Source organism: Nannospalax galili, unplaced genomic scaffold (genome assembly GCF_000622305.1).
Source record: "Nannospalax galili isolate Female #2095 unplaced genomic scaffold, S.galili_v1.0 scaffold120, whole genome shotgun sequence".
NCBI lineage: Eukaryota > Metazoa > Chordata > Mammalia > Rodentia > Spalacidae > Nannospalax > Nannospalax galili.
The window spans coordinates 5,960,079-5,983,699 of record NW_008350324.1 but is presented as its reverse complement, the minus strand read 5'-3'; the positions used below and the strand labels follow the sequence as shown (position 1 = coordinate 5,983,699).

The 23,621-nt window shown below is 49.6% G+C and overlaps 1 protein-coding gene and 1 non-coding gene across 6 annotated transcripts in view; both read left to right on the top strand.

The window, feature by feature from the left end:
* Window positions 1-23,621, top strand: part of Cux2 (cut like homeobox 2) — a 186,447-nt gene that overhangs the window by 79,407 nt on the left and 83,419 nt on the right. The window lies entirely within an intron of this gene.
* Window positions 3,636-3,739, top strand: LOC115072785. The gene has a single exon (XR_003851807.1). It is a non-coding gene; the product is annotated as a U6 spliceosomal RNA (small nuclear RNA).

Here is a 23,621-nt window from a genome sequence, read left to right as displayed (position 1 = left end):
GCGGGTCCCTAAGCCCTCTGGGAACCCCACACATTCAGTTCAGACCCCAAGCCCATTAGCTGTGGACTAAGGCGTGGACCCTTTCCAGAGCCCAGCTCTCAGCACCTAAATGAGTCTCATGGGAACACAACAGGACTCTGCTGTGCCTGCCAACTATTGCCTTGGGGAAGCAGGCCTGGCCCTCATCCCCTCACCTCCTTTTGTCCTCCCTGTTTTCCCCACTTTCCTTACTCCCTCTCAGAGCTGCCTTCATCCATTCTCCCTGTCCCTCCCCTCCCTGCCCTTCCATCTTTCCCCACCCTTAGACCCAGCGTCAGAACCTGAGCAGTAACAGGGACCTCCTGGAAGCCATGACACTTGACAGAAACCAAAAGTACAGCTATACCATGAGGTGGTAGTCTAGGAAGAAGCAATATAGGCAGCAAGGAAGGCAGGTGCAAAGGCCCTGTGGTTGGATGGGACAATGAGCTGGGCCTACTCCAGCCACACTTGTAAAAGAATGGCTTCCCAGAGTAATGCAGGGGCGGAGCGGGGGGGTGACACCAGCAGCTGCGAGCCATGTGACTCTATGTGACCCTGTCACTAAGGCTCACTGATCCCTCTGTAGAGCCAGTGATGGTGTGGTGTGAACTGAGAGGATAGCTGAGGTATGGACACATAACAGTGTCAATAAATGCACCACGGACTTGCTGACATAGAGCAGGCTGTCTAGGTCTCCACCCGCAAGTGCTCTTTGTAACCTTATCTATGTAACCTCCCACCCTATGTACCACATCACTGACATAGGCATGCTCTGCTGTCGCAGGGCCTTTGAACTGGCTGGGCTCTTCTGCTCACAGCAACTTGGTATGACCCACCCTCTTTAGGTCTTAAGCATAAGGCCTCTTTCCCGTGAGTGCCCCCTGGTGGCTCTGGGTGGAATTGCGCTCCCCCACTCGTACCCCCTTCTCTGCTTAATTTTTCTCCCTGCCCAAGCATGCCACTGAAAACATTTCAGTGGCTCCCATTGCTCTGTTACACTTACAGATCTGGAAGGGACGAGGGCACCTTGGTGGCTGGCCACCTCTGAGCACCCCAGTCCTGAGAAGTTGTTTCAGGGATGGTCCAGGTGTGGTTCAAGTTCCTGCCCTGCTTGCTTGCTTTGTGCCCCTCTGTGCTTTAGGATTCTCAGTGGGTGTCACTCCACAGGGTGGTTACAAGGATGGAAGAGCGCCTGGCACAGGGTGGGTGCTGCGTGTATGTGTGCTGGGAGGAGCCAGCGCCATCAGTGTTCCCGGAATTAATGGTCACCCCTCTCCAGGGCCTCCAGCAGTCCCTAACTTGAGGCCCCTCCCTGCACTGGCCAGTTAGGGGTTGCAGCGTAGCGACCATGCCACGATGCCTGGCTGATGCACCTTCTGGTCCTCCAGGCCAGGGCCCACAAGGTACAGCTGCAGCAGGGAGGTGGTCTCCCTTTCTTTGAGCACAGTTCAAAGCAGTAGTGGTTCAGGTCATGAGTGACTGGATTTAACTCCTTGATGTGCTACTGTCCATGGGGGTCAAAGTCTTGGCCCCAGTCCTGATGGTTCCCAGTGGCCTGGGCAGCCTCTCTGCCTGCAGGAGACATAATCCATTTTGAAATCCCCTGGAGGGAGGCAGACAGGACAAGTGTCACCCACACCTAGCCCAGGGTCCACTGAGGTTTCAGTTCTGCTAGGGCACCAAGCTACCTGTGACACCTTTGACATCTGACTAGAGACATATGGAACAAGGGAACCAGGTGTGCCAGGCCAGGTGGGCAGAGCCAGGTGTGCAGGGCCAAATGCACAGGGCCAGGTGGGCAGGGCCAGGTGGGCCAAGCCTGGTATAGCTTCCCCAAGCCTCAGTCTATACATTGACAAAATGGGGCGAGACTGAGACAGGGTGGGACTGGGAACAGGAGGGGTGGACAGCAGGCGTGAACCTGGTCGCCAGGCCTCGCACACCACTCCTAGTCAGAAAACTGATGCATCGTCAGGATCCAGTGGGTCAGAGCTTGGGTTGGAGGAGACTGCTTCCTCCTTCCCTTCGCAGAGGAGGTACTGAGGATCTCCAGATCCCCGTCCTCGAAGTGGGAACAGAGGTTCTTGAAGGATGTAGTCAAAGATCGCGCCTGTGCCACATCCACAAACTTTTTCAAACAGAAAACACTGTCCAGATTAAGAAAACTAGGAGGTTTGGTCGTTGCTTAGATGTTTTTAATTCATATTGTATGTGTATGTGTGTGAGTATATGTGTGTGTATGTGTGTGGTATATGTGTGTATTTATGAGTATATGTATGCATTGTGTATGAGTGTGTGATGTATCTGTGTGCATGTATGTATGTGTCTTGAGTATGAATGTGTGGTGCATATGTGTGTATGTATGTGTTTATGTGAACATCAGTGTATGTGTATGTGTGTACTATGTATTTATATGGGGGATGTGAGTGTGTATGTATGTGTAGTTATGTATGTTTACACATGTGTGTATGTGTGAGTATATGTGTGGTGTTTGTGTGTTTGTGTATATGTGTGAATGTGTATATGTGTGTGAGTGCATGTATTTGTGTGTGAATGTGTGCACATGTGTATATGTGTACTTGTGTGAGTGTGTATATGTATGAGTGTGTATATGTGTGGTGTATGTAAGTGTTTATATATGTGAGTGTGCCTGTGTGTATGTATGGTGTGAGAGATATATGTGTGTATATGTGGTGTGGGTGGTATATGTGTGTATATGTATGGTGTATGTGTAGGTGAGTGTGTGTATGGGTTTGCATGTGTGTTGTGTGAGTGTGTGCGCATGTGAGTGTGCCTATGTGTATGTATGGTGTGGGGGGGAGTATGTGTATATGTGTAGGTGAGTATATGTATGTGCTTGTATGTGTTTTGTGTGCGTGTGTGTGTGTTTGTGTAAGTGTATATGTGAGTGTGCCTATGTGTATGTATGGTGTGTATGTGGTATGTGCATGTTTGTATGTATGGTATTGTATGTGTTTGTGTACATGTATACATTTGTGCATGTGTGTGCTGTGCATGGTATATTTACAGGTACACATCCTGAGCATAGGTGTGTGGAGGTTAAAGGAGGGCATGGATGTCAGGGTTCCCTGGAGGCAGCAGAGCTAGGCTGCTGGCCAGTCCATCCAGCGATCTTCCTGTCTCTGCCCTGTAGCACTGGGGTGATGGGTCCCAGTGCAGCTTTTTTTATTTTTTTATCTTTTTATTTATTTATTTTTTGGTCTTTTCAAAACAAGATCTTCCTGTAGCCCCAGCTGGCCTGGAAATCACTATGTAAACCAGGCTGGCCTTGAATTCACAGAGATCCACCTGCCTCTGCCTCCCAAGTACTGGGACTACAGGCGTGCTACCACGCCCAACCCAGCACAGCTTTTAAGTGGGTGCTGGGATTCGATCCCGTCTCTTCATGCTTGTGCGGTAAGTGTTCTTATCCACTGTGCCATCCCTCCAGCCCAGGATTTGTTGTTGTTGTTGTTATTGTTGTTGTTGTTGTTTGAAACAACATTTTGCTATGTAGCCCAGGAGGCCTAGCATTCACAACTCTCCTTTCTCAGCCTCCTGTGTGCTGGGATAACAGGCCTACGCCACCACATCCAGCTAGAAAATAAAGTCTTGTGCTCACTTCAGCAGCACATATACTACAAGTGGAACGATACGGAGATCAGCATGGCCCCTGTGCAAAGATGACATGCAAATTCCTGAAGCGTTCCATATTTTTAATCCAGCAGGGAGCCATAAGAGGGGTGTAGATAGGAGTGGGTCCCAAATATGATCAAAACATATTGTGTGACATTTATAAAATTTCAGTCAAAAGAAAATAAAGTCTTCATCAACTTGTCCTGGAACTCTCTGATCCAACCCAATGTTTCTGGGGCTGACCTCAAGAGGAGCTGGGCCTCTGAGAGCCCCATATGGCCCCAGGCCATCTCCTAACCCCCCTACTTAGCCTTGGGTCCCCCTCCACAGGACATTTGTCCCTGACCCAGGTCTGTGCATGGCAGGTCTGAGAGCTGGGGCAGCCATGGCTCCCAGCCCCATAACAGAAACATCGATACAATGCTTTTACTGATTTTGAACTTGGCCCTTCTGTCTTGATTTCTTCTGTCCCTCAAGAGCATATTTTCAAAATTGTAAGTGGGCCAACCAGGAAGTTTCCCAGTCATTGAAATCAGTGGAAGCTGAGCATCCAGAAGGGACAAGGATGCATTCCAAATATATCTCTTGGTTCTTCAGCCAGCCTACCACTGTGTACCTCTGACAAGCATTTATTGAGCGCCTACTGCATGCAATGTTCAGAATAGGTGTTCTACCTCGATTATTAATATAGTGTGTCCCCAACACCAGGAAGAGCAGGAGAGAAGTGGAAGTCAAGATGGGGAGTACAGGGGAGATCTAAGAAGAAAGGATAGCCTCGTTTCCTTGGCCCAAGGGGGCAGGAAGTGTCTGCATCAAGTGTTGGCATAGATGGGAACACAAGAAGAGAGACACAGACCCTGAAATCAACCAGACCAGTGCTGTAAAAGAAGCCACCGGGGCCCAGAGAGAAGAGCCACATAAAGGGCAGGAAAAGCCTGGCAGAGCCAGTGAGAGGGAAATCTTGGTGGTCAGAGGTCCAGCAAGGGAAGACAGCAGGTGCAAAGACCCTAAGAAAACCAAGAAAGTTGGGTAGCTGGAGCACAGTAGGGTATGAGGGCAGAGAGGCGAGCAGGGCCAGGCCACGCTCCGTTCATTGGCACTGGGCAGGACTTGGGACTTGACCCGAGAGCTGTGGGAAGTCATCCTCTTGTCATGTGTAGAATTTTAGGCTGAGGAGTGACAGGACCTGATCCATGCTGTTGAAGGCACTGCTAGGTGCTGTGGTGGAAGTGAGTGTTGGAGTGAGAGGCCACAGGAAGATGGTGGGGAGGCCGCTGCACCAGTCTGTGCACTTGTTGCTGAGCTTTCTGTTAAATCGCCTGTCTTTTTATGGGGGCTTCGTAGCAGTGGACATGCATGGGAGAGGTGGGCAGACTCCGGCTCCCTGCTCCCCCCTTTTCTAGACATTCATTGAGAATAGTGCACCGGCCTAAGAGCTTAGGTCAACAGACAGCCGTGCTTTACATGCCGTGTCAGCCAGAGCATCTCCTGTGCCTATCACCACACCCCCAGCAGAACCCCAACCCTGATGTCCAGCTGTGCAGATTCATCCATCCCACCCTGGCACAAGATCCTCACCGTGTACCCTTTGTGAGGCAGATCCCTATTGATTCTTGTAGTACATTTGCCCCCAGTAGTGCCTCTCTGAGAGTAGATCACAGAGCTATTAGTGTCTATGTTAGTGGGTGTCTGGGTCAGTTCCAGTCTTGGTCTGTTATGAATGATGCTTCTGTGAACATCCCAGAGTTGCTTGCCTCCAGCTTGAACATATTCATGAATTACCTGGAGAACTGGGTAAACCACAGATACCTAACTCGTGGGGCTGGCAAGGGCCTGAGCTGTCATTCTTCGAAAGTTCTTGGTTTATGTCCCAGCTGCCTATCTGCTATCATACGGTGTGCGTGGAGAGGCTCCGTGTTGGCAGACAGATTTCTCTGGAATGCGTGTAGTGCAGGGAGACTTCAGCAGAATAGGAAGGTTTATGTTGCTTTAACAGACACTGTGATTTCCCAGAGGCCAAGTGACACCCCTCCAATAACCCTTGAGGTTCAGGTTGCTCCACATTCTTGTCAACACTTGCTACTGTCTGCCTCTTACTGTGGCCACTCTGGTGCCTATGCAGAGGCACATTTTGTTATTGTTGTTTCCTTTGGTCTTGCCTTGTAGCCCTGGCTAACCTGCTTCTTGCTGTGTAACCCAGGCTGGCCTCAAACTCATGGCAGTCCTCCTGCATCACTTCTAAACTGCTAGGATTACAGGTGTGTGCTACCACACCTAGCTGTGGCACCTCAAGGAGGCTTGAGTTCACAGTGATGCTGTTGGATACCATCAGGCAGGCACATTGCCTGGTGGTTTCTGCCTTGGTTCCCCAAGGCATCATGCCAGCTTCTCACCCACCCTTCAACATATTTCTTTGACTCTTTTGGAGTTTTTTACTGTGGACACAGCCCAATCAAACATATATCCTTCTTCCCCTGCATGGCCTTTTGCACTCTGATTTCTCCTGTTAGGTTTATTTTTTATTACATTTATTTATTTTGGTCTGTGAATATATGGACGTCAGAGGACAACTTGCAAGAGTAAATTCTCTTCTTCCACCACGTATGTCCTAGAGGTCAAACTCAGGTTGTCAGTTCTGACAGCAGGCTCTCATCCTGCAGAGCCATCTTGCTGGCCCTACCTGTTGTTTTCAATCTGGTAGTTATTTTCCAGAGCTTGGGTGTGTGCTGTCCTGAGCAGGTGTGGGATGATGCTAGGGGACCTTTCTGCAATGTTTTGTTTTGTTCTTTTGAGACAGGTTCTTGCTCTGTATGTGGGGAGTGGGGCTGGGGGTGTGTAGCTCAGGCTGGCCTTGAGCTTAACACCCATCATGGCGGAGAGGCATGTGAGGAGGCAACTGGAGCAGAAAGCTGAGTGCTCACATCTTCAAGCACTTTTGGGAAGCAGAGGGACAACTGAAGTGGGGCAAGGCTATGAACTTTCAAAGCCTGCCCCTAGCGATGAGCTCCCTCCAGCCAGGCCGCACCTTCTAAACCTCCACAGACAGCACCACCAATTGGCCAGTAGGGAGGGACAACTTGAAGTCCATCCAGGAAGGACAGAGTCTGAGATCACTTGAACCCTGCCACCCACTCAGGACCCCACAGTGCCTCCAAACAGCCTGCTGCCACAGGCGTCCCAGGCCCAGCCAACATGGACTGAGCAGCCCAAGGTATTTTGTATCACTGAACAATTTGAAATAATTAGAACTTTACAGAATGTCTTTAAACAGGCTGCTGTGGGCCTGGGAACACAGTGGTGAAGAGCAGCCCTTATTAGCAGCTGATCAATTATCCCTACGGACGGCTGCTGACGGAGAAGAGAGCGGTAATAAGCCCCTTGATTAACTAATTTGAATATCTTTGGAGAACAAATTCCAAATTTTCTTTCTATTTTCTTCTTCTATTGTACCGGCCACACATCTGCTGGCTGGGGGTGGGGCACAGTGAGCCTCAGCTCCTGGCAGCTCTCCGCCTGGGATCCAGGGCAGGGCTCCCAATGTGTGGGCATGGCCCCCCAGCCACCCAGGGACCTCACCCTGGCCAGAGCCAAGTAGGTGACTGTGAGCAGCTCTGCTAAGCCGCTAGGCCTCTGCCTCCCACTGAGGTGTCAGAGACTAGGCAGGCATTTAGGAGATGGTGCTGATTCTCCTAAAGACTCTTGGGCCAGCCAGGGACAGTCCCAGGACAGAGACAGAGCTAGAAGCTGCATTCTGCTAGCCCCTCAATTCACTCCACTTCCAGGGAACCACTGGTTCCTAAAAGGCAGAGGCTGAATCTGGGCAGTAAGGACCCTTGTCCCCAGGGATCTTTGATCCCACAGAGCATTATGGACATACCACCCCCATGGTTACCTGTTCCATGTTTTCCTTGTGGGTGAAACAAGTCCCTGTAGCCAATTCCTCTGTCTTGTCTTAACCTCTCTGTGCATGCTCATCTCTACCCAGGATGTAATGGCAGTACCCTTGCCCTAAGGTTCTTATAGCATAGCAAGCATGTCACTCCCCATGAAATTAGCAGACTACATTCGTTTGCAAACTGGTGGGCCAAGTGCAAAACTCCAATGAGTCTGTTGGCAAACTGGCGGGCTGGGTGCAAAACCCAGTGAGTCTGTTTGTTTGGCACAAAATGTGTTGTTAGGTTCTTTTCCCTGAACTAATTGCTAATGATTAAAATTAAGAGTTTTGCATAAAAAAACAAGGACTAGGGGCTTCTCTGAGGCATCAGGCAGCTGCCCACTTGGGGCCATGTGATATCACTGGGCCAGAGCTCAACTCCAACAGTGAGGGACAGTGTTTCTCCTTGTCCCTATGGGTACCCCCCACCCACGTGCTTTATCTGTGGCATTGTCTGCTAGGTTTCTGCTCTCTTGTGAGCCTAGGACATCTGCCAGGGACAGGTGGACCCTTCCCATGATGTCCCCGGTGGCCGTCACATAGTAGGTACTTACATCATATTTGAGTTGAGGTTACAACTCAGTTGGTAGAGTGTGCCTAACATGCATGAAGGCCTTGAATCCCTCCCAGAACTTGGGAGGTGGAGGTAGGCAGGGCAGGCAGACCACTTGAAACTGGGCCCCACCTTGCTGTGCCCTTGAGCTGAGAAGCACCCCCTCTGAACTCTCACTTTGCCAACTGTGATATAGGGACAGTAGTGACAGACACACATGTATGTAACACTAGTCATCTGCACAATGCTCAGACAAGGAGAATTCTAGAAATAAAATCTTGCACAAGTTTTATGACCCTGAGTGAGTGCTGGGGATAGCCGTCCACCCCTCTGCTTTACCAAGGTATAACTTACACTGTGAAATTGACCCACCATATGCAGAGAGCCCTATGGGTCTGAGTGTTGGTGGAATTGCACATCCATTAGCACTACCCATGCTTGGAACATGGCAGTCACCCCATGTGCTGAATAGCTTAGTGTCAACTTGACACACCCAGGTTGAGGGAGCCTCAATTGAGGAATTTCCCCAATGTCTATGGGGCATCTTCGTCATTGATGAGTGATGTGGGAGGGCCCAGCCCACTGTGGGTGGTGCCACCCTTGGGCAGGTGGGCCTGTGTTGCATAAGAAAGCAAGCTGAGCAGGGGCCAGGGGAGCAAGTCAGCAAGCAGAGTTCCTCCATCTCCTGCCTCCAGGTTCCTGCCCTAAGTTCCCACCTTAGGCTCCGCCGAAGAACTGTGACCTGGGAGATATAAGCCTAATAAACCCTTTCCTCCCCAAGTTGGTACTGGTCAGAGTATTTTGTCACAGCAATGGAGAAACAAACTAGAACACCCCAGAAAGATCTTTTGTATCCATTTATGATCCCTTCTGATTCTACTGCCGGCACCAGGCTCCTTTCTGTCTGTAGATTTGCCTTGCCCAGCCATAGAAATGGGCGGTCCAGCCTTTGTTGACGGCCCAGAGCATCATGCTCCCACAAGTCACCCTGTTGTCATACACATGAGTGCTTTGTTTGTTCCTGAGTAATATTTCAGTGTGTGGCGAGACCGCGTCACCCATCCATCAGTCGAATACATGGGGGGGGGGCTCTCTCCACTTTTGAGCCATGGCCAGTGCTGCTGTGACTAGCTAGTTCTTCCTGTGAATATACATGATTAGTGCTCCCAGGTGTGGGAGGGGATATCCTGTGTCCTAAGGAAAGTCTTAAATCGCTCCATCATGTGGAACGTGTGTGATTCAGTAGAGCGGCCACGGGAACCATGGGACCAAGCACTCAAATTCCAGCTGAATGACTGTGATTCTACTTCATTTACGTTCTTTCTTTTTTGGAAACAGAGTTTCTGTCAGCCTGCTCCTGGGCTCAAGCATTTCTCCTGCCTTTAGCTTCCTTAGTACCTGGGGTGACAGTCACAAACTTTGACACCATCTGGTTCACTGAAGCTTGCATAGATGTCCCACATGTAAACACCCACAGAGGTCCATGGTAACCTCACTGGTCAGCACTGCTCTGGAAGTTGAAGGCCCCATTCCACTTCTCCACATGCCCTCAGAGTGATCAGCAGTCCACTCTTAGTCATACACAGCTGGGGTAGAGTGCCGGGGCATCCAGACAGAAGTTGGTACTTTTAGGGTCAGAGAGGGCCAGGGTGTGCCACAGAGTCACCAGAGTGTGTGCACATGCCCTGAAGCCCAGAGGACCTGGGCTCAAATCCCAGCTGTGACACTTACCAAATGTGTGACCTGGAACGAGAGACCTGTGCCCTCTGGGCCTCAGTTTCCCCATCTGAAAATGAGGGAATCACATTACTATGGAGGACTATTGTAAGGCTCAGGGAACAGTGTCTACAGACCCCACCTCTGCCTCTGCCTCCACTGTAGGGGACCCCAGTCACTCTCTGCCCTTTGGAAAAGGTCATAGCTGACACCCCTAAAACAAAAGTGGAGTACACACAAGAAAAGCCTGAGGAACTTGTTTGAGCATAACTCTCCACAGCACAGGGGCTTTCACACCAAAGAAACCCAGACCGAGGGAAAGCTGTCCATTTTTATGCCTAAGCCCAGACAGGCTTGTGGAAATGTATAGATGGAAGAGTCATGTGAACTGACGCAAATTGAGGCGGGAGGCAGCCAGGCCAATCTGTTCACATACAAGAGTATATTCCAGGCTCTGTCCCATTGATCTCTTCACCAGTCTGTCCCACTAGCACACTGGATTTTATCTGATTTTATTTCTATGGTTCAGGAGATGGAACCCAGGGCCTCGTAGATCTAATCAAGCTCTTGGAACTGACTGGCACCCAGACAGGCTGCTGCAGTCTCCCGGCCTCTCTGGGTGTCTGCCTTCCTCCTGGTGGGGGGATCCTGTCTAGAATGGGGTTGGGGGGTTTCTTTGGCTGAAGACTTCATTATAAACAGCTTGTACACACGTGGAAAGGTTTCACGGCTAGCTGTGTGGGGAAGAGGCTCTGGTTTCTAAGACCCTCCTTGGGGAAGAGGAATTCTACTTTATGTGGCTCGCTCAAGGGATAAGAGTCAGGAGAGAGGAAGCAGAGCGAGCTCTGTGTCTGAGGCCCACACGTAGGGTACTGTAAAACTGCCAGCAGTCAAGGAGTGTGCTTGGGAATACAACAGCTTCTGTCCTGTCTCCTTTCCTGCTGCTCTGCCTGGTTCCCAGGTCTGGATGAAAACTAGCTAACCCCTCACCTGTACCTCCTACTCCATTTAGACTCTATACCCTGGAGCATAGACCTTTCAGGCTAGATCCCCAGGGGGCCTAGAACAGTGTCTAGCCTGAAGGATGCTCAGTGTGTTTGTTGATTGAATAAGTGAGTGAATGAAGGCCTCTGGCTTGTGGAAAAGTGTAGTCTAAGCAACCCAGGGTGCTTGGACAGCATGATGCTCTCCCTCAGAGAACGAGATTGGAAACAGTCCAGGTTCAAGGCCAGCAAAGCCTGGCTGTGTGTGAGACCAGCTGCTTCACTGCACTGACTGACCATGGAGGACTTGGAGGTGGGCATGGCGTGGGTAAAGGTGGCTGAACTGTCTAAGTTGATCCCCAGCCCTGCCAGAGACCACTGCCCAACTCCACACATGGGAAACAGGGCCCCAAACACACCTGGCTTTGCAACCAAGCAAAACTTCTAGTCCCCAAACACCAAGACGAACCACTGTGTCCACCTTGGATCTGTTTAGGGTCCCATGGACTCCACCCTGTTCATCCAGAATGTTCCCTCTGTCTTTTCTTCCTTCTTATGTTTGACTTTCTACCTCTGGACTCCAAATGGAGATTTCTGCTCTTTTATTTATATGAGTCTTGGAGTCTTCAAAGTCTTTTTTTCCACATGCTTCTCGTGGTGTGTGTGTGTGTGTGTGTGTGTGTGTGTGTGTGTGTGTTGACTTTGGTGTTTTCCTCTATTTCCACCTTGATTGTTTTTTGTTTTTTGTTTTTTTTTTTGAGACAGAGTCTCTCACTGAACTTAGAGTCTACATTTCGGCTTTACTGACTTGTCAGAGGCTTCAGGGATCGGCCTAGCTCCGCCTCCCCAGTGCTGGGATTATGGGTGTGTGCCACCACACCTGACTTTTGTGTGGGTGCTGGAGATCCAAACCCAGGTCCTCACGCTTGTACAGCAAACACTTTATCTGCTAAGCCATCTACTCAACCCCTTCTCTAACATATTCTTATTCAATATGCAGAGAAATCCAGTGGAGGCAACTCATGAGGCTTGTCAGGTGTAGAAGAAGAATAAGCAAAGCTAAAAGCTTCATCTGTGTAGATGACAGTGGCTGCTCTGTGGGAAAGGAAGAAGAGGGTCTGCTTTATCGTTGGGGTGCAGGTCAGACCAGGGAGGGTCCCCTAGAGGAGATGCCAGAATTGTGGGAGTAAGAAGAGGTCACAGACAGTGGGACTTGCATGTGTATATGCCCTGGGGTAGAAAGGGGATGACCCTGTGGCAGCCCAGAAGCTGTAGGTATAATTGGAGAGTCAGGGAATAGAGGGATCCCCAATAAGGATGGAGCTGTGACCCATAGAGAGGAATCGGATTTCATCTGGGACCATGGCAAATAAATGAATTTCAAGACAAGAAGCAGGAGTCGGTTGAGGTTGGAGTAGCACACTCCGTCTGCCATGCAAAGATGGACACCAAGGGAAGAGGCAGCCTGGAAATAGCCTAGCTGCGGGGCAGCAGCTTGGACAAAGGCTGGGGGTGGTTGTTATTCCTGGAGCCTTAGAAGTGGTTAAGAGAGTGGCCGGGCTCCTGTAGTGTTGCTACTATCCCCACGCTAAGGCTCCAGGGCAGTGAGTTACTGGGGCCAACTGGCAGTAAGGAGGGGGGATTTGAACCCAGGTGTGCAGTCCTATGGTGCTGCCTTGATCTGTACAGCCTCTGGGATCCAGCCTAACACCATACCTCTATCACTTCAGCCAAAGTGATGCCCACCCAGCATTTTCCCCATTTTATGGACCAGGAAACCAAGATTTAGGCAGCTGGAAGGAACCAGAGACAGGATTATACTCTGCTCATGTGCCAAGCCTGTGTCTAAGACCCATGCAGGATCATGAGCCTATGTTGCTCCTATAGTCAGGGCAGGGTGGAGGCCACAGTCCCAAGGCCATAGCTCAGGCAGGTTTTCTCTTAGTCAATACAGTAAGAGCCCAGTTCTATTCAGACTATACATCTGGGTCTCCCATGAGCTACATGTGCAAATGTCCTGGCTTGGGAAAATTCAGTGCTCTACCACTGAACTTAATCCCTACTCCCTTCTGAGTGTGTGTGTGTGTGTGTGTGTGTGTGTGTGTGTGTGTGTGTGTTTCTGCATGTGTTTATGTGCTATGCTCCGTATGTATCTATGTCTCATGTGTTGTCTATGTGTCCGTGTGCCCCTGTGGGTTTCTCTGTGTGTCTATCCTCATCCATTTGTTCCCACACTCATAGGGTCCCTGCAGGGCAGGCTGTTCCTGGAGCTTGATCTCAAGTGCAGAAAGTGGCCACTGTCTCTGGCTCTCCATCCTCACTGAGGAAGGCATGCTGCTCTTCAGTCCACGCAGGCTGAGGGCAAGCACTGTTAGCAAAGGCTCCTGGGGAGAAGGGCACTGAGAGATTGGTCTTGTCTGGGTTGTTTTGGAAGGGGCTCTCTGTAGCATGGGGAGTCTTCCTGCTAGCTTCTGGACCCTTCTATGGTCTGTGCTGCCCATGTGTCTCCCTGCTCCCCTATTCATACTGTCATATGGAGAAGGATGGGGAAAGCAGGCGTAGCTGTCCCAACTGGGGTCCTTCGGGGTCATTAAAGTCAGCTGAGTGAGATTTTTGGTGACAAATATTTAATTTATTTTTTTAAGTCGGCTCAAGGGTAGGGTGTTTTCCCCATGTGTGTGCGACCCTGGCTCCCCAGTGCTGGGAAAGTTCCTTCTTCCTTTCCCTCCACCTTCCCCATCTTCTTCATCTACTTTCTGAGAGTGAGAGGCTATTGCTGGAAATGCAGCCTCAACCTAGCAGTGTAACCAAGGCCAGTTATGTTGGGGGGTGGGAGGCTGGCATTCTGCCTGGATCCTGCCTGGGATCCGCAGGTGACCCTACTATCCAGCCCCTTTCAGTCCAGGCCTCCGTGGGGGTCAACATGCCAATGACTGTCTGCCAACCCTGACAGGAGCATTCTGACCCATGGAGCAGACACAGCAAGTCAGGGCACTGGCACCCTGGACTCAGGGCTGCTACGGGTCGGAGCAGGGCATTCTGTGTGTTTGTGCCTCAATCTGCCTTTCTCTTCCTCCTCATCTTTAGAAATGGTTCCTAGTGGCTAAAAATATTTAAGATACAACAAAAATATCTGCATCTCTTCTTTCAACAAGGTTTACAGGGGTGTTTATTAGCAACGTGTCTGCAGGCTTAGGAAGAGGTCACATCCGAGACTTCCTGCCTCTTGGAACATCATGTGGTCACCAAGCCCTGCAAAAGGCAGTAGGTGGATGGGGAAGTCAGGCACTTGGCAAAGTCAACATTGAAGTTTGGGAAGAGGCTGTATGGCCCCCGGCACCCTGGGTCACAGCCTCGCCTGGATGAGTGACATTGCCCTTCCCTCTCCAGCATGGTGCCCGCCCACCCTTGCTCACGAGGCAGCTGACACAAGGGGCTCCTCCACTCTCCCGCCCTCCAGGTTCTGTCTCTTGCCCACAGCCCCTACAGCAAGTGGCACCTCTGGCACCCCATCGCTCTCTGCTTTTTCCCAGACTTTCTGATGCAGTCCCCAGAGTCCCTAGCAGACATCAGCCACTCCCAGCAGCCCGGGCTTTCCCCAGGGCACTCTCCAGAACTGCCTACTTGCCCAGGAAGCTTTCTTCTGCCCACTGTCCTTAGGACTACCATAGGTGACTGATAGTTATGGGCAAGAGGCTCCTGGGACCCGCTTAGCATACGGGAAGTACTTAATAAACTTGTCCCTGTCTGTGTTGTGCTACCCTCGAATCCCCATATACCAGGACACTCCCCAGGCCCCCCTGCCACTCCCCCCGGCCCTCCTGCCACTCCCCCAGGCCCTCCTGCCACTCCCCCAGGCCCTCCTGCCACTCCCCCAGGCTTCCTTTTGCCCGCAACCTCAAAACAGAAGCTGCTAAAAGAATTATTGGAAAGAAACATGTCAGAAGGGCAAAATGGTGTGGTGACATGAAAAATCTCTGTTTGGCTCACTCCTTACTGAGAGCTTGGGGCAACAACATGATTTCTGGGGACTCCCTTCCCCTGGCTGCAAAAGCATTAAGAACACAGACCTCTGGGAGGATGAGGTGGTAAGGGGGTGAAGAGCACTCTCTCACACTGAGTGTTCAGGTTCTGAGGGATGCAGGGTCAGCATTGGAGTCCCTAGCAGGTACCCAGTGCACAGTAGGTGCTCAGTGGGCATTTGGTGAGTGATGGGTGAGTAAATGGGTGGATGGGTAAAAAAATGAATGCATAAATCAGTGAACAATGAATGGGTGAATGAAAAGATAACTGAGCTGGATCTGGTGACACATGCCAGAGGCAGATCTCTAAGTTCAAGACCAGCCTGATCTACATAATGAGTTCCAGGCCAGTCAGGGCCACATAGCGAGACCCTGTCTCAAAAAACAAAAACAACAAAGGTAACTGAATGAATGGGTGAAGAGGTGAGTGGATGGGTGCATGGATGACTGTCTGCCTGAGCCTCCCTTACTCTCCCTTTGACAGAGGAAGGGGCAGGGCTGCCCAGCCACCTCATCCCTATAACAGCCCTAAGTCAAGTGAGAGGGGTCCCCAGCCCCTCACCTGATGCCCTCAGAGTGTGGCTCTGTCCCCCTGGTGCCCTGGGGCATCACTTCCAAAACTCCTGTGGATCAGCAAGTAGCAATCAAGTGATGAGGAAGCAATGGGATGTGGCTGGTGCGAGATGATTAGGCCTTTGATTGGCACCCGCCCTCCAGGACAGCCTGTGGCATGGGCAGGCTGCTTTCCTGACTGGTGCTTGGGGAGAGCTGGAGGTCAGAAGAGAGCAACTGCTGGGAGGGAGGGTAACCAGAGCCGGCTGGACCCTCTTTGGTTTCTTCGTTTACTCAGACACCCATTCATTCAGGACACAGCGTCTGGTGTGCTCTCGACACCCAGGGTGCAGCAGTGACCCACAGACAACCTCCTCCCTGTGCTTCATGCTGGAGGGAGCAAGGTGTAGAAAAAGGCCATAGACAGATGGAAAAGTTGCTCCCTAAGTGGATGGAGAGTGCTATGGAGAAAAGTAAGCAGAGGGTTCAGGTGAGGAGAAGAGGATGCCACCATGCTAGTTTAAGAACGAAGTGGGGTAGACTTTGTGGAGATAGTATAAGAGCAGAGGGAGGGGAAAACCTACATGGGATGCTGGGAAAACAGCATATTGGGCAGAAGGAGAAGCAGTGCAAAGGTCCTGAGGCAGGATTGTGCTTGATATCTTCTGGAGCCAGCCAGGACCCCATGTGACCAGAGCAGTTAGCCAGGGAAAGGTTTGGAGCAGAACTAAGGCAGGGTGGCATGAGTTTTAACAGCCATCTGGCTGCCTGGTAGGAAGGGACTGGGTGGTTGAAGGAAGGCAATGGGAGTCAAAAGGGAAGGGTCCAGGAACAGTGCCAGGGAAGACCAGCAGAAAACAGGGTTAAAAATAGTGGATCTGCCAGGCATGGTGGCACACGCCTTTAATCCCAGCACTCGGAAGGCAGAGGCAGAGGCAGGCAGATCCTCTGTGAGTTCAAGTCCAGCCTGGTCTACATAGTGAGTTCCAGGACAGCTGGAGCTACAGGGAGACCCTGTATCAAAAAGACCAAAAAAAAATTGTGGATCAAGTTGACAAGGCTTACCGATTTGTCTCAGATGGTACCCAGGATGCGACAGGACAAGTGGCCATACCATCCCTCCTCCCCTCCAGGATCTCTGGTCTGACAGCAACTCCAACTGAAGCTCCAGCCTTGACCCCAGAGTTCCCTAAGATCCCAGGACACCCAACAGTTCCTAAGCATCTTCCACAGTCTCTGCTCCACTGGCCGCAGACCTTTCCTGATACTGACACCCCAGAGGGAGATGAAGTAGTGACTCATCACAGTGATGAATCCCAGCTGCTGAGAGACTAAGGACTGTCCACCAGCCAGTGAGCAAGACCCTGACTTCCTGTCTACCTACCAGGCCTGGGGCCTTCTGAAACTGCAAGCCAGTGCTGTGGCTCCCATTGTCTTCACTCCCTGTGTGACCAGAAGCATCACATGGGCAGGACCTGGGCCTGTCCTGGGCAACATTATGGGAACCAAAAAAAACAATAATTGAGTTGTTGAGTGACTGAGTGGATGATAGAGGATGGATGGATGGATGAATGGATGGATGGAAAGACAGTTGATTGGATGGGTGGGTAAATGGTGGCTAGATGATGGATGGGTGGAAGTATGGATGGATGGATGAATGATGGATAGATGGCTATATGGACAGAGAGTTGACTAGAGGGATGGTTGGATGATGGATAAATGGGTGGACAGACCGTTGACTAGATGGATGATGGATGGATAGATGGATGACAGATGGATAGCAGATGGAAAGATGACAAATGAATGGATAAATAGGTAGATAGATGAATGGATAGGTGGATGGATGATAGATGAATAGATGATAGATGGATAAATGGACAGACAGTTGACTGGGTGGATAATGGATAGATGATGGATAGGTGGAAGGAAGGATGGATGGATGAATGATAGATGGATGGGCAGATGAATGGATGGAAAATAGATAGATGATAGGTTGATACATGGATGAACAGGTGGGCAGATGGTGGATGAGTGGATGGATGGATGGACAGATGAATGGGTAGATAATGATGGATAGATAGGTGGGCAGATGATAGATGATAGATGGATGGACAGATGAATGGGTAGATAACAGATAGATGATAGGTTGATGAATAGGTGATGGATGAATGGTCAGATGAATGAGTAGAAAACAGATGATAGGTTGATGGATGGATGGATGGATGGATAGGTAGACAGATGATAGATGAATAGATGATGGATGGATGAGTAGATAAATGGATGGACAGATGAATGGATAATGGATAGATGATAGGTTGATTGATGGATGAATAAGTGGGCAGATGATAGAGGATGAATGGATGGATGGAAGAATGGCTGAATGAACAGATGAACAGACTGTTCAGGAAAAGGCTCCCTTGTCTGTAACTAAAGCATAACCCCTAGCTTCCAAATAAACTGTAAGAACCAGCAGGCTTGAGTTCAAGTCTCCATGGTGCACCTTCCTAGCTGGGCAACTTTGGATAAGCGGCTTTGTCTCCTTTCGGATCCCATGTGTCCACACGCACCTACATCACTGAATAATTTCTTCACTCTCTCAACAGATGTTTCTAGAAATCTGCCACCATCTCACACACTGAAAACCAGGTGACCCGTGCTGGTTGGCATAGACCTCCTGCCTGACAGCCGTTGCACCAGGGTGATGGCTGTGCCAGTAGTTGTTGACAGTCCTCAGCATACACCCAAGCTCAGAGATTTGGCCTTGTTCCCCCAGTGGGTTTGTTGGGTGTGAACTGTCCTCACCTACACTACTAGAATTCTGTGAAGACAGCCTGTCTCAGAACCCTTCTCCCAGGCACCACCCTTTGCCCTGACCCCAGATAATTGGCCCAATACATCTTGGTGCTGGAAATTTACATATGATACAGGAAGTGATGGATGGATCTGGTAACCCAGTCTGTCTCTCTGCCCAGCGCAGTTATCCATCTCAGTAGGCTGCAGGGCCATCTGTCTTGTCTGTCTCCTTGCTGGTGGCAGGCCAATGTGTGCCTTCCATCCTGGGTCATCCTGACACTCTTCTGGAGCTACCCTTCCAAGGCCCCTCTGCAGGTGACACTCCCAACTCTGAACAGCCCCTGAAGCGCTCCTCCTTAGGTGTCCCCAGACCACCTCCAACCTTCCCTGGCTCCATGGCCCTCTCGTGCAGAGTGGACATCACTGTCTCAAAGACGCCCATCTTACTGCTACCACGAAGCACATTTCACACTAACTTCCATGGATATGCCTGTTACCAATATTTTTTAATACCTCCTATACATCAGGCATTGCGCTGGAACCTGCCAGATACATGCACATGCACAAGCAAGACCAAATCCCCACCATTGGGGAGGTGACATTCTCTTGGAAGGTGTCAGCACACTAAAGACCCTAGACACAAAGCTGAGTGCTTCACGTGCTTACCAGTTATGATTATTATACCTAGCTATGCAGACATGAGATTTTAGCCCCATTTTACAGCCACAGAAACTCAGGCCCAGCTCGTTAACCTTTCATGGGGACAGATAAGGACACCGGATTTTGGTTTTACTTTTATCTATGGTGTCATCTGTTTAGAACACATGATTCCTTAGTGACAAAGGTCTTTCTGAAAAGGTAGTTTCTTCTCTGTGTGTGTATTTGTGTGTATGCATGTATGTATGGACATACGTGTGCACAAATATGGAGAAGCAAGGTCAAAGTTGGGTGTCTTCCTCGATAGCTCCCTGAGGGTTTTGAGACAGGGTCTCCCTGTAGCCCCAACTGGCCTGGAATTCATTGTTTAGACAAAGCTAGCTGGGATTAAAGGTGTGCGCCACCATGACTGGCACCAACTTATTTCTCTCTCTCTCTCTCTCTCTCTCTCTCTCTCTCTCTCTCTCTCTCTCTCTCTTCTCTCTCTCTCTCTCTCTCTCTCTCTCTCTCTCTCTCATATATATATATTTGAATTTTTGTGTATTTCATCCACCTTATTTTTTGAGACAGGGTCTTTCACTGAACTGGAGGTCCCTAACTGGCTGGACTAGCAAGCCAACAAGCAACCAGGATCTGCTTGTCTCTGCCCTTCTACTCCCCAGCTCTGGGTTATACATGTACATAGCCTCATCCAGCTTTTTACCCAACAAGCCATCTCCCCAACCCCAAGTTAGTGAAATAAAAATGTCATCATTAAGCCAGGTGTGGTGGCGCACACCTTTAATCCCAGCACTTGGGAGCCAGAGGCAGGTGGACCTCTGTGAGTTCAAGGCCAGCCTGGTCTACATAGTGAGTTCCAGGACAGCTGGGGCTACAGGGAGACCCTGTCTCAAAAAGACCAAAAAAAAAAAAGTCATCAATATACAAAGACCAAAAACAGCAACCTATGATGCTAGGCTTAGAATAATGGTCACTTTTGAGCTGGAAGTGATGTTGTACGCCTTTGATCCCAGCATTCAGGAGGCAGAGGCAGGTGGATCTCTGTGAGTTTGAGGCCAGCCTGTTCTACATAGTGAGTTCCAGGCCAGCTGGGGCTACTGGAAGACTCTGTCTCAAAAAGACCAAAAAAAAAAAGAGGCCACTTTTAGCAGCGGCCAAGGATAGAGGGGGTTGGGGCGCTTGAAACATGAGCATTTTAAGTCTTAAACTAGGCAGCAGTTACGTGGGTGTAAAAAACTCATTGAGTGTAGCATTGAACTTAAAGTTATGCACGCCTGGATCAAAAAGAACACACTAAATCCAGCATGGTGACACATGCCTGTAATCTCAGTATTTGGGAGGGACACTGAGACAGGAAAAGTTTGAGACTAGCCTGGACTACAAAGTGACATCCTGTCTCAAAACATTTTGTTAATCTTGGGGTGGCTGGAGAGATGGCTCAGCACTTAAGAACACTGGCTGTTCTTGCAGAAGACTCAGGTTTGAATCCCAGTACCCACATGGCAACTAACAACTGTCTGTAACTCTAGTTCCAGGGGATCCAACAGCCTCTTCTGTCCTTCCTGGGCACTGCATGATACGGGTGCACTTACCTACATGCAGGCAATACACGCATACACATAAAATAAAAATAATAAATAAAATACATGTTAAAAAAAGAAAGCGTGTTGGGAACTTTAAAAAAAAAAAAAAAACAACATTTTGTTCATCCTGAACAAAAACAGAGGAAACCCTGGGATCTTGTTTGATGATAAATAAAAAAATAGAACTACTTTAGACCAGGCTTGGTGAAACACACCTGTAATCCTAGCACTTAGAGGTAGAGGCAGGAGGATCAAGAGCTCAAGGCCAGCCTGGGCTACATAGTGAACATAGTGAGTCTAAGGCCAGCCTAGGCTATATCTATAAAATAAAGATAATTCAGGTAGAATAACACTGTGGCAGAAGTTGTGCTGAGGGGCGTGTGTCCAAGCTTGAGTCCACAAGGTACTGGTAGCTTGTGTGTTCTATAGCCTTGGAGGTCCAAGTGCCAAGAGGACAGATACTGTTGGAGCTGGGACATACGCTGGGCAGTGGGTGAGCCTGGGAACACTGACCACTGGGGTGGCAGAGCCTCTTCCTGGCTCCCCTGCTTGCGCTGCTTGGTCCTGCACGCAGCTCCGTCCCAGCCTCCCCTCCCTGCATGCTGGCTCCAGCCTCAGCTGCATCTATCATCTGCTCCCAGCTCATTAAAATTATTTCTTTTTAGTTGCAAATGGGCTGTTTATGACAATCATTACTTGAATGGTCTGCACAGGGCTCCGGGCTGTCTGTCTACTGCTGATGGTGGGTTAGGTTAATCGCGTACGTCTCCTCCCTGCCTGGGCCTGGCCCAAAGTCTGGAGTTGTGTTGATCATTGCTCCCTTGGGCTGTGGACTGGGGCCAGGCAGGGAGAGGGTGGGAGTCCTGCTGACCATGGCTAGCGAGGCCCTGCTAGCCGGGTGTCAGGAAGAACTCTGCACACGTCTCTGAAGCTCAACTTGAAAATCAGACTAGTTTATGTTTCTGAGGATTTTCTTCTGTTCTTTTGAAATAAATATAGTTCCGTGCGCTTTTCTAAGTGTGTTCATTTTAAAAGCCCACTGTCAATTCTGTCTCTTGCTTTGTTGAGATTCAGATATGCATTTTTTTTTTCAGAATGCAGAGGAATCATTTTCAATGTCTCTGCTTGGTACTCTGTCAGTCTTTTTTGTTTGGGGTATATTTTGTTTGGGGTAATATTTTTGCTGACCTGTGAAAGCCCAGAAGCCTTGGAATCGCCTATCTAGTGGGGTGTTCTCTGAATTCCTAGTGTGTCTAGATAGAAGATGAATAGCAGTCAGTGTTTATTGAACACTTGGCACTGTGCATTATGATAGTGAATTATTTAAAACAAGCTCCCTTAGCTGATGGAAAGGGGAAGAGAAGACCACTGAAAAGCAAAGCGTTAAAAATTTGCCTTTATAACCCACCAAGGAGCTAACCCCCACCTCAGTTGTTAGAACTGTCTGTAATTCATTTCCAAGCCCCTGTCTGAATCGTCTCACAGGCACATTAATGTGTTTGTTACATGAGAGATGACTTATGTGAGGAGCATCGTGTGCTGCCTGGGACATGTAAGTCCTGGATGAATGGTTGCTATGATTATTGCATTTGTTATTATTGTCACTGTTAGTGTGTTTACCATAAAAATGAGGCAAGAATTCAAAGTTGAGGCAGAGTTGAGGAGCGTAAGGTCCAGACGTCTGTGACGGTGTCTGCTCTTCCTCCTTCAGGGCTAAGTAGGAGAGCTAGGCTTATGGGGGGCCAGGGCTGGGAACCACTGGTGTCCCATGCCTTGCCCGGCCCTGCTTTGTGCTGATGAAGACAGCAGACACTCTGTCCATCAGATCTGTATCCACCAGCAACCTGCAAGGTGCAGGTAGAGGGAGCCAGACAGGGCTGTCAGGTATACGCACTGGTAGCTGGGATTCCCCTGCATAGGCATCTTCTTTCAGATCCTGGTGTGTTTGTCTTCCTCCATTTCTTTCCACTATATTTACTGAGGCAAGGTCTCTCACTGAACCTCAAACTTACAGACTTGGCTAGTCTAGCTAGCCAACTTGCTCTGGGGATCCCCTGTCTCCTACGGGCAGGCCACCATGCCCACCCTGCTTTTAAGTGAGTGGTGGGATCTGAACTCCTGTCTTTACAGTTGCACAGCAAGTACTTCATCCACTGAACCATCTCTCCATCCCCAGACTGTATGTTTTTAGTGAGAAGTCAAAGCCTAGCTGCCAGCAGCAATGCTGGTGGCTGCTGTATGGAGAGGTACCGGGTCCCCAACGTAAGAGCACACACCTGCAGGTGTGCTGCCACACACCTGTGATCCCAGTCCTTGGGAGTCTGAGACAGGACAATTGTGCGTTCCAGGCCAGCCTTGAGCTGTGTAGCCCCTGTCTCCAAAATAAAATTTTAAGACAGCACATCAAGCACAAAGTGTCAGGCATATGATAATCTAGAACAAAGCAGTGCAGCCCCAAGCCCCAGTTCTGTGTCCTGAAGCAACATAAAAACTAAGAAAAATGGCAGCAAGCACAGTTACAACTCAGGTTGGTTGTGGTGTTCTAGTTCTTTCTCTCCTGCCAAACAAGGCCCTGCCCTACTGGCCCTACCAACTTTGGGGTGTTTTTTTTTATTTGTTTATTTGTCTTTTTCAGACAGGTTCTTCCTGTAGCCCCAGCTGGCCTGGAACTCCCTATGTAGACCAGGATGCTTTCAATCTCACAGAGATCCACCTGCCTCTGCCTCCCAAGTGCTGGTATTAAAGGTATGTACCACCACACCTAGCCTGGGTTTTAATCTTTTTTTTTTTTTCTTTTTTTCGGAGCTGAGGACCTAACCCAGGGCCTACCACTGAGCTAAATCCCCAATCCTATAATCTTTTAATTCTTTATATTTACTCTTTTCTCTGTGTGTACTCACACACACACACACACACACACATATGTGCCACAGTAAACATGTGGAAGTCAGAGGACAACTTGTGGGAGGCAGTTCTCTCCTTCTACCATGTGGGTCTCAGCTTGCCTTCACCTGCTGAGACACCCAGCCAGCCTGACTGTTGGATTTTATCCACCTTCCTCAGATTTACCACACCTACCCCTCTCCCTTGTCACCTGGTAGATTGTTTGTGGGCAGTTGTGTTTTCTTTCTTGGAAGCCATGAATGATCAGTTTTAAATTATGACAAACCA